The following is a 10,221-nucleotide window of genomic DNA, read 5'->3' on the forward strand; positions in this document are numbered from 1 at the left end:
AGGATTTGTTTGTTCCTGTAAACTTTCTTGCAACACTGCGCGGCTACCCGAAAAATGTCCTTTAATGGCCATTGGAAGGGATCGTGAAGTCATTCGTTCTAATATAATTCACACCAACGTGTAAAATTCGTCACGTAGCGACGGCGACATGGGATCCAACACCGGATCCCCTCCATCGAAAAACCGGATGGAATCGAAAAATTCGAGAAATTTTGTCCTCTCCACTCGACGACGCCCACAAAAATTATTCACGCTCTTCTGACGGCTATTTCTTGTGACGTCGCCCGCTTGAATTAATTGAAACCGTTATTAAATTTCCATAAACGGTCTCTCTTTGTATAATTTCAAGCTACGAGAAAAGAACAACCCCAACTTTGACTTGTAATTTCTTCTCTATTCTTCTCTTTTCGGAAACGATCATCAAAGATCGACGGTGTTTGTCGCTCAAAAAAAAGAAGAAAGAAAACGAAAAAAACGAAAGCTGGTAGAAATCAAATAAATAGACACAACGCGTCAGTTCCTTTCGCAGCGACGAAGGAACACTCGCTAGGTACACAGGGGTCTAGTTAGCTAGGATGGGTTTACAAAGCACTAGCCACTGGAGGAGCCTCTACACTTGCAACCTATGCAAATAGATGATGTAGCCAGCGCCATTGGGACAACCACCATAATGTTTGTAAATGATAATGACTATTAGAACGTCGCAGGGTATGGCGCGCGGATGGTTTCCTTCTGGCGCGATGATTCTTCCACTTAGCGATCGGCGAACGCGAAGAGCTCCTGTCTTGTGTTTGCACAAGGACAAAGGGAAGACCTTCGAGTTTGGGCGCGCGTGAAAAAAAAACTAGCTAAGATCGAGCTTGATCGAGTTCGAATTTTCATCAAATATTAAATCGATAAAAGGATAAAAGAAGAAACGTGTCCTTATTGTTCAAAATTTTTTCAAACCCTCGAATGAATTATACACGCCCTTCCTTGCGATAAATCAATTTATGGAATCGTGGAACCATGGAAAAAAAATACCTTACGACATCCGATTGGATGAAATAAAAATTTCATAAACGTACACGAATAAATTTAGAGAGCGTTGAATTGAATTAGAATTGAAAGAGTTGCAAAAGAGTCGATCGCTACATATTTCCTCAGACACACGATCGATCGACAAATCTCTCAATGATATAATTATCGGTTCGAACGATACGAGATCTCTTCGAAGAGGGAAGACGTGCATTATTGCGAGGAGGTCGAGATGTAAAAGGTTTCGCGAGAAAAGTTTAGCAGTCCGGTTTGTTAAAGAGTTAATGAGGGCTGTGTCTCTGGCGAAAAGAACTCGCCACGGAGAAATCAGTCACGCATTGTCCGCTAATACTTTACGAGGCAACCGAGCGTGGGCCAGACTGACAGTCATGGCTGTTCAAAACGACAGCTAAGAAGATTGCTTATCCATTCCCGGTTGCGTCCTCATCGGTGCTGGCTTTATCGCTTTTGAGAACGGCGTGGAATTACACGTGTTCCATTAGGTTCCCGCGGGCCCGATCGTTTCGCAATTCGAGAAACGATGTAATATCTCGTCGTGATAACCGGCGTGCAACCAGATCCCGGGGAATAAAGTATCGATCGTTACCAAGGATAAGCTGTTTTCACTCGTTATATAAATCGATGCGCATTCGAATGAGACGCGAATACGCGCGTTTGGTTAACGCGCTTAAGGGGATAAAACGAGTTTATATATTATATACATATGTAGGTATGTATGGTATTAGAATCACGGGCTTGCGAGCGATTCCATTTGTTTGCTAGATTTTGGGTTACGCGTTTCGTGGAATAATGCTGCGACCCGAGGTGGATGGAAAATATATCCGGAGGGTATATATTCGAATTTCTGTTGTCGTTTATTTTTACCTGTAAAATTTAAGAACGGGTGGAAAATCAGCAGTAGGGGGAAAAATTTACCAAATATCCGAGATAAAGGGGAAATTCGATTGAAAACTTCGATATTACGAATATTAACGTATCGATCGTTATTACTCTAACTTGGTTCTCTAATTGTTGGAATAAATTAAAGGATGAGTTTCCACTTTTGTCCATACTAATGGTATTAAACATGTTCCACCTGGAAGGTAGAAAAGTTTATGAGATTGAGCTTGTACCCACGAGTATTTAGATTTATAAATCCCGTGGCACTAAGGTCCAAAGTCATAAGCAGCTGTACGCCGTACATATGTCATACGGCCTATTATACTCGGATAATACCCTGAAACGTTTGTTTCCGTAATCTGCCGACGATACGCCTCGTGATCTCCCTCTGGAGCCACTCTATTTATCCTTCACAATGGACACACAACTACGCTTTTCTTAATATAGTCGAACGAATTAATCTCACGGATTGTTGGAGAACGATATTTAATACGATCTCACCGTGTAATGCCTGTAACGAATTTGATCGCGAATAAAAGGAGACACGGTCGAAACCGTGTCATTCTCAAAATCAACCTGTGTCACCGAGATCGAGTATAAAAAGAAAAAGAGAGAGAGAGAGAGAGAGAAAGAAAAGAATATCGTTTCTTAAGAAGAATCCACGATCCACAAAAGATTAAATCGGCGTAAATTACGTGGGTAAATTTGATCGGTTAACATTGATTATCGGCCACTTCGATCTCGTTAACGTTATACCTTCTCGTTTCTTTTTCTTGGTAAAAAGAAGTAAGGTTGCGTTCGGGGAAAACGGTAGCAGAGGATTGAACATTTGTCGTCTGTCAGGGAAGTTTTTGGTCCCTAGTTTTTAATAGAAAAATACACAACGCCTGTGCCAACAGCTTTTCCATAGCGTATACGTCTGCGTGCGCAAACAATGCCGGTCTAACTGGTGAACGTTGCTCGACAAACAAATACACCGAGAAACCTGCATTTACACTTGGCCCCGTGTCAATGGAACAGTTCGAAAGAATTTTGATGACCCGTAACGATCCCACCTTTATCTTCCAATTGAACGTAGCGTCTCTTCTCTTTTTGTCGCGCCAAAACGACAGACCGATGCATTATGTATGCAGCTCCAAACGTCATCGAACAATGTTTGAAGAAGAGGAATAAAAATAGAAAGTGTTCATACTTGCTGAAAGAATAATAGCAATTAGTTACAATCGTTCGTATATACGTTGAGACGAAGAAAAAGAAAAATTGATGTTTGAAGAGGGAGAGGACAAAATTTTAATGGTTTTTCAATTACAAAAAAAAAAAAAAATAAAATAAAAAAATATCGCGTACGATTTCTTCGTTCGTTGTATATACACTTATTCTTTTTCTTTTTTCGTACGTGTGGAAATTAAAAAAAAACGTGTGATCGATCGAGTGAATTATATTTTATATAATCCGTATCTTGAAAAATATTAAATTTCTTACTTTTCTTGAAATTTATTAGAATTCATTTCGAACAACGCAATACGACGCGACTCGACGCGACGACCGATTGATTACGACTGAAATAATAACAAGAGTGGGGAAAGTGGAAATCCGGCAGTCGTATGTCAACATTCGTTCGTGTAACACGTATTATTTCTGCTCTTATATATTTCTACTGTTTCATATATACTTTTATATATTATTTTATTATTTGTTATTTTATTATTTATTATTTCATTATTTTTTATTCTATCGTAAATCTTTATTGCTTATTTTATTTGTTTACGTATTTATTTTACTATATAAATATTCGAATATTAGATCAAACGAATCGCTTCTTTTTATTAAAATTTTTTTAGTAATATAAAAAAAGGGGGATATCGGTGTTCGAATAGCGATTTAAAAATTTCGATGAATGTATTAATGTTAGCGGTAAAAAACAGGAAAATTTATTGTTTATATATATTTTAAATTTCTATCATTTATTTTCTTTTCTCAATTATTAAGCGATTATTTAAAATAATATAACGTAAATTTAATAACAAAGGATAAACGAAGAATATTTTACAACGATGCAATCGTTATATTCTGAGAATATGTGTAGATTAATTATCGCGAATGTTAATAGCATTGTTTCAGAAAATTGGTTACTATATAAACCAATATCGGTGTTGCTCGATGTAATGAAAACGTCAAAATCTCTCGACAATGACGAGAATATACCGATGATGAAAGAAACTGTAGATGATACAATGCGATAATTATTCGAATATATAATCCTTCTGTTAACTCTATCGCGGAAATCGACATGGAAAATGGATATCGACAATGGAAAACGAAGGATTGAATATCCATGTATCCCTTGTTCCCAAAACTCGATCCATTAAAACGTAATAATCGTTACGAAAATTAAGAACCACTCCTCGTCGATTTATCGTAAATCGTAACACGTTAAATTCTCACTTCGAAATATAAATATAAAAAAACGAAAAACGAAAGAGAGAGAGAGATTGAAGGAACGGCACTAACGGATATAAAATAAATATTAACGCGGGAACGAGCTTTGGAAAATCATCGTGAGAATCGGCTAATTAAATTAATTCGTGCGTCAAAGCCAGTTCGGGGAGAGGTTAAAAAGCAGCGATTTTCCGAGTCGACGCGCGACCGCCATATTAGCCGAACGATATCGTTCATTATTTCGCGTTACCTTTTGCCATTTTTTTCCCTCTCTCTCTCTCTCTCTCTCTCTCTTTCCTTCTCTCTTCCTCTCCTCGCCGTTTTTTCCTTTCTCGCCTCCCTCGGCTTTGAAACCACGGATCAAACGTCGACTTTGTCGCGGAAAGTCAGTACCCACGGCGCGAAATAAAACGTGGAAGCCGCCATTGCGGCAGACGAACCCGGCGTGCACAATCCGCAGATAATTACGACGTCCAATTAGCATTAATTACTGACCTCTTTCTAATTAGAGGCACCGGTTGAAATATCGCCGATATCATTCCCTCCACGCGATTCGAGTGGCCTTTTTCACCGTTCGGGAGCCTCTGATAAGTTGACTATCTGTTACCCTATCTCTGATACTTTGAAGCATCCGATTCCCTTTTCCTTTTTTTTTTTTTTTTCCCTCAAACTACGCAATCGTGTGCCCGAACACGCGCGTTTCTTTCTTTTTTGTTTTTTGTTTTTTATCTCTCTCTCTCTCCCTCTCCTCTTTCGTTATGTGATTTATCACGTACGATTTAGTTTCGTTCGATCGCGAGCAAGGGTGTTAATAATTTGACTCCAGTTAAAGAGTGTCCTTTATTGCGCGGGGAGCAGACACGTTTGATCGGTTACCACCGTGATGCTGTTATAATTCGTTGATTAAAATCAACGTGATATATCAGAGATCGGAGGAGGGAGAGAGGGAATATTTACGAGAAATAAAGTACTCCAGAGAGAGAGAGAGAGAGAAAGAGAGACGAGAGGATGGCTCGGAGAAATTCGCGTTTTAATGATTTCTCCTCTTTGATAAATTTATTTCTTGTAATTATGACGCAAGATCTTTCGTCGTGTGAAAGCATCGTCTTCCTCGTTAATTACATCCACCGTTGATATTTTTATCGATGATACGTTCCAATATCCTCTAACGGCACAAATTTAAATAAATTAATGTCTAACGATTTTTATTTATTTATAGAGAAGGAAAAAAATCATAAGACAATTATCTATACTTTTTCATTCCCTAATTAAATTAATTAATTAATTGCCCATAAGAAATTCAAAGCTTATTTGGCTTTTGAACGTGGCACGTACCACCATAAATATTTTACAGCTTTCACTTTTCAAATAGGATTGTCGCTCTTTAAACAGCGATCGCTTCAAGTGTCATAAATTTGAAAAATTCAGTAAATAAGGAAACATCCCGACCTTGGATAATATTCGGACCTAACCTAATCGTTTTTTGTCAATTCCTTTGTCTAGTCAATGGTCAAAAAAGGGGGGGCGGGAACAGAAATGGTCTTATACTCTCAATTTCGTAACTTTACTGACTCGAGCGTACGAATTATCACAATTCGTATAACTATTTTTTTGCGTAATCAGATTAGGAAAAAGTCGACCAGCTTACAACAGTTTTGATTTTCACTTCTTTCATTAGATGTTGAAACTTTTCTTTTTTTTTTTTTTTAATAAAAAATAAGTTTAATTATTACGTAATATTGTAAGAAAAAGAAATTAAAATCTGATGAAAAAAGTAAAAATCAATCCGTTGATCGGTTTGACTGTAAGCTACTCATCGCCACTGGACGAATTTCCTTATTTAATAGAAAACAATTATACGAGAACGTAAATATTGGAATTGGATACTATTTATATATTTTATTGCCTTTAAATTCCTCTACCTGATTATTTTCTATCTTAATTTACTAAAATATACGCGTTATTTATGGAATTCATAGCCCTGACCAGTAACATTCAAACATAATTCGATAGAAAAATTTTGTAAAATTTGATATTCAAAAGATATTCTTTGTCGACTTAATCATTAAAACCTTCAAGGTTAATAACATTATTCATGAAAGGAAACTCATTTTATTGCTGCAAGATCATTGTCAAGGCAAAGGACTGTCATGCTGAGAGGTATAACGGAATATTTAACTATGTTTATACGCGCTTTATAAATTTTTAATTTGTGAACCTTGCATATAAATCTTATTCAAACGAGTATTTTTTAAACAAAAGAAAAGATTATATATTATATTGATAAAAAAAAAAAAACTATTTTGTGAGGATTCAAACGCGTGCCGACCTTTCTTTACCGATATCTAATTAATTCCGCGCAAAGTACAGACATCCCAATAAGCTTGCTATTTCAAGATGAAATGGCCAATAAACCGAACTCGCTTGTAATAAGTCAAACAGCAGTAAATCGACATTTATTATATTAACGGCAAGCTATAATCTTAACCGTAAGTTTATGGATAGTCAATCGATTTTTCCCTTGGTCCTAGATAGGTAAATATAGCTGGTAATCATAAAACAAATAAAAATCTTTCTCGAGGAACTTAATTTCATCAAGAATTATTGCCCGAGGGTTTTCACAAAATCTAATCAACAAGTAGAGCTCTCACTCGGATTTACGAATACTCGAATTTAATTATCCGTATACTCAAAATATTCAATATCGGTATACTCGAAATATTCATTACGGATTCAATCTTGATTTTAAAATTTCAATAACCAAATTTGTTCATTATTTATTATTTAAATGTGGAATATTTGTTATATATTTCAATGCTGTTTAAATGGAACGAAAAAAATAAGGATTAAAATCTAATATTATATTATTATATTAAAACAAATATTTCAAGTATAATAAGAACTTTGTAAAAAATCATTTACGAATATAAATATATTGCGTAAAAAATTTTCCCACGTTTACGAAAATACCGTAAATTCAATCGATTATGGGGCACGTGAACGCGTTAATTATTCATACGGGACGGAATTCCAAACAATATCCATCCGGTAACAAATAAAGACGCAGACCGAGACGTGGAGCATCCTAATGATCGCGACAGAAGAAACAACGTCGTCGAGTAATCCTAATAAGTAATGCCGTAACAGAGTTATTATTCATCCAGGCCCGTTGTCTATTGACCCTCCAAAGTGTCTCTAATAAAATACCATTAACCGCATCATCAATCATCGCCGCACAATCGGAGACAAAACATACGCTTTTACGATCTCTGCGTGTTTCTCCCTTCCCTCTTTCCATCTCTTTCTCGCGTGCGTATGCGTGCCCCTACGTCCATCTCTCTCAATCTCCCCTCCCCACCGTCCCAGCCAAAGCCATTCACCGTAACCACCGTACCCATCGTCATCATACAGCGCCATTTATTCGCATTCAAACGAGCGAGGAGACACACTGTCATATATATACATTTTTTTGGCGGTGGAGTAAAAGAGAGGGGTACTGGAGAACGTGTACAAGGGGTAGAGTGGGGGCGAGAAGGGGTTACGGGGGGTAGACGGCAGTAAATCCGCGCACTGATTCGATTAATTTGTCCGACGTTGACAAGCAGCTCATTGTTAGGCATCCCCCTCTCCCCTCCCCACCACCGAAGGGGGGAGTCAGGAATTTTCGCCGAACAGAATGACGATTTTCGATAAATCATCGGTGGCCCTGGCCGGTCGCGAACAATGCTATTGTAAATTGTGTAGGCTTATGGACAACTAGTCGCCAAATACACCGGCTGTTTTTCCCGCCATCGCTTTTCCTACCGGCGAATACTTTTTTTCCCCCTCCCCCTCCGGCTTTATTAATCGTCTATCGCGAGCCATTAATAATCGCATCGTCGGTCGCGAACACTTTTCGATTCGAATTTTCGGAACACTATTTCCCCCCCATACAATCGTTGATTGAATTCTTTGTTATAAAATTTTTATTCTGTTGTTTTCAAGTTTGATGTGGAATAATTATTCGAATTATGTAATTTGGAATGGAATGAGGAATTCGTAAGTCGCGCCAAAGAAAAATATGGCGTCGTCAGTTTTATACTTTGGCGTAATTAAGAATTTGTGTGTCACTTAATGATAATTAATTTACAATAGAAACTCTTAGTTACGTGATTTTGTATTGTTATAATAACGATAGTTCATATTCGTAATGTTAATTGAGTGAGATCAAGTCGGATTTATGTAATAACTCTTGACAATTATAATATATCGATCAGTAAAGTAATTAAGAAGAGAAAAAATGAGTTTCTATTGTTCATATTTTATCACCTTATTATATATTTATGTATACAAGTATATTCTTAAGCAGAAATTCATAAATTTCCAAATGACACATATTTGTTTTGAATACCACAGAAAAAAACAAGGAAAAAATTCTCTGTATGCCTCGCGTGTACAATGAATTGCTCATATATTTACGTATTAAATCGAGAGAAAAAATTCTCGCTCTACAGTTCTTCGAATGTTTATATACGACGCAACATTCTGCGTAGTAAACATCATTTGAAGAAACAGAAGGACAAAACATTTACATCGAGTTCAATTTTCTATATAATTCAAATTCACAACGTATTACTTTATTATATCCACGTATTAAATCGAGAAAAGAATTTTAGTTGAAAAGTAAAGGTTTAAACATTTTCAAATAACGCTACGCGACACGATTGCTCGCCAGAGGTCGTTTCAAAACTCACAAAAGAATTGCTGTCAAGCTCGCATTTTCTCACCGGGGCGATATTTTCATTGTAACGTATTTTGGCAACAGCTGCTAAATAAATGTAGGTTTGCGTAGCTACTGGTGATTGTATGCGATATAATCGGATACGAAAGAATACACGTGTGATTATATGCGTGCAATGGTACTTACCAGTACATGTCTATACCCTCCCGCAATCTCGAAGGTGGAGCGTTGGTTTTAACCGCAATGGATAAATCGGTGCTGCACAAGGGCTGCCTCTTTATTCACTGGCGTCCCGTCGTTATTGTTCGAGAGAGAGGTTGCCATTGGGAGAGCCACTTCTAATCATTATTGTCACCCGCACTCGCGTTAGAAAAGTAACACTCTTTCCGTGTACGCTTTCACAGGACTAATGACTTTCACGAGACCGCTCAGAGCGCTTTGCGGGAACAACGTGATTCTTCTTCTCGTTAACGAATCGACCGAGAGTATCGAACGCGCGAATCGATCAGTGTGAAGTTGGATACAAGCGTCCGTTCGCGTTCTCGCGTACAAGGTGTTCTTGGTCGTTGTGAATAATTACTTGTTCGATTGAATCTTTATACAAATGTGACAATAATATATTCTGTGTATAATTTTATTTGAAAATATTCTTGATTGTGATAGATCAAAGTTAATTTTAATAAATTATAAACTGTATATATCACGGAAAATGACTTATTGCGTAGTTAACCTTTTCAGTCAATGAGTGTATAACACGTGATTGAAATTGTGTTAGGTTATTTGATTTGAATTTTAATCGTAGAAGACTTTTATAAATTATCATTAGAAATTTATAATTAGGAATTTCAAAGAGATTTGAAGTATGAATGATATTAACGTGTATAATATGTGTGTGTGTGTATGTGTATATGAAGCAAAGGAAATCGACTAGCTGTTAATGAGACATAGATGGCGGAATGGGAGCTATTTTTCAAACATATACGTAAGTTGTTTATTTTTTAATTATTTTTAACAAACATTGCACGATTAAAATAATCGTTATTGAACTATGTAAATAATTTCATATACGTGTTCATACGAATCATTATTCTAATTAAACCGGAAATGCAATTAAATACATAACGACTATCGATTATCATTGAAAA

The 10,221-nt window shown here is 36.7% G+C and overlaps 1 protein-coding gene across 3 annotated transcripts in view; it reads right to left on the reverse strand.

Moving 5' to 3' along the window:
• The window catches only part of LOC108001754 (transcription factor Sox-19b-like), a 106,696-nt gene extending 96,802 nt beyond the window's left edge, over positions 1-9,894 (reverse strand). For 2 of the 3 annotated variants that reach the window (XM_062081876.1, XM_062081877.1), the window contains exon 1: positions 9,263-9,894. The gene's annotated coding sequence lies outside the window, so the exon portion shown is untranslated. The remainder of the gene's footprint in view (positions 1-9,262) is intronic. The other variant, XM_062081878.1, reaches the window with a different exon arrangement.
• Positions 9,895-10,221: the final 327 nt, after the last annotated feature.

The sequence above is a fragment of the Apis cerana genome, linkage group LG11 (assembly GCF_029169275.1).
Source record: "Apis cerana isolate GH-2021 linkage group LG11, AcerK_1.0, whole genome shotgun sequence".
In the NCBI taxonomy this organism is placed as follows: domain Eukaryota; kingdom Metazoa; phylum Arthropoda; class Insecta; order Hymenoptera; family Apidae; genus Apis; species Apis cerana.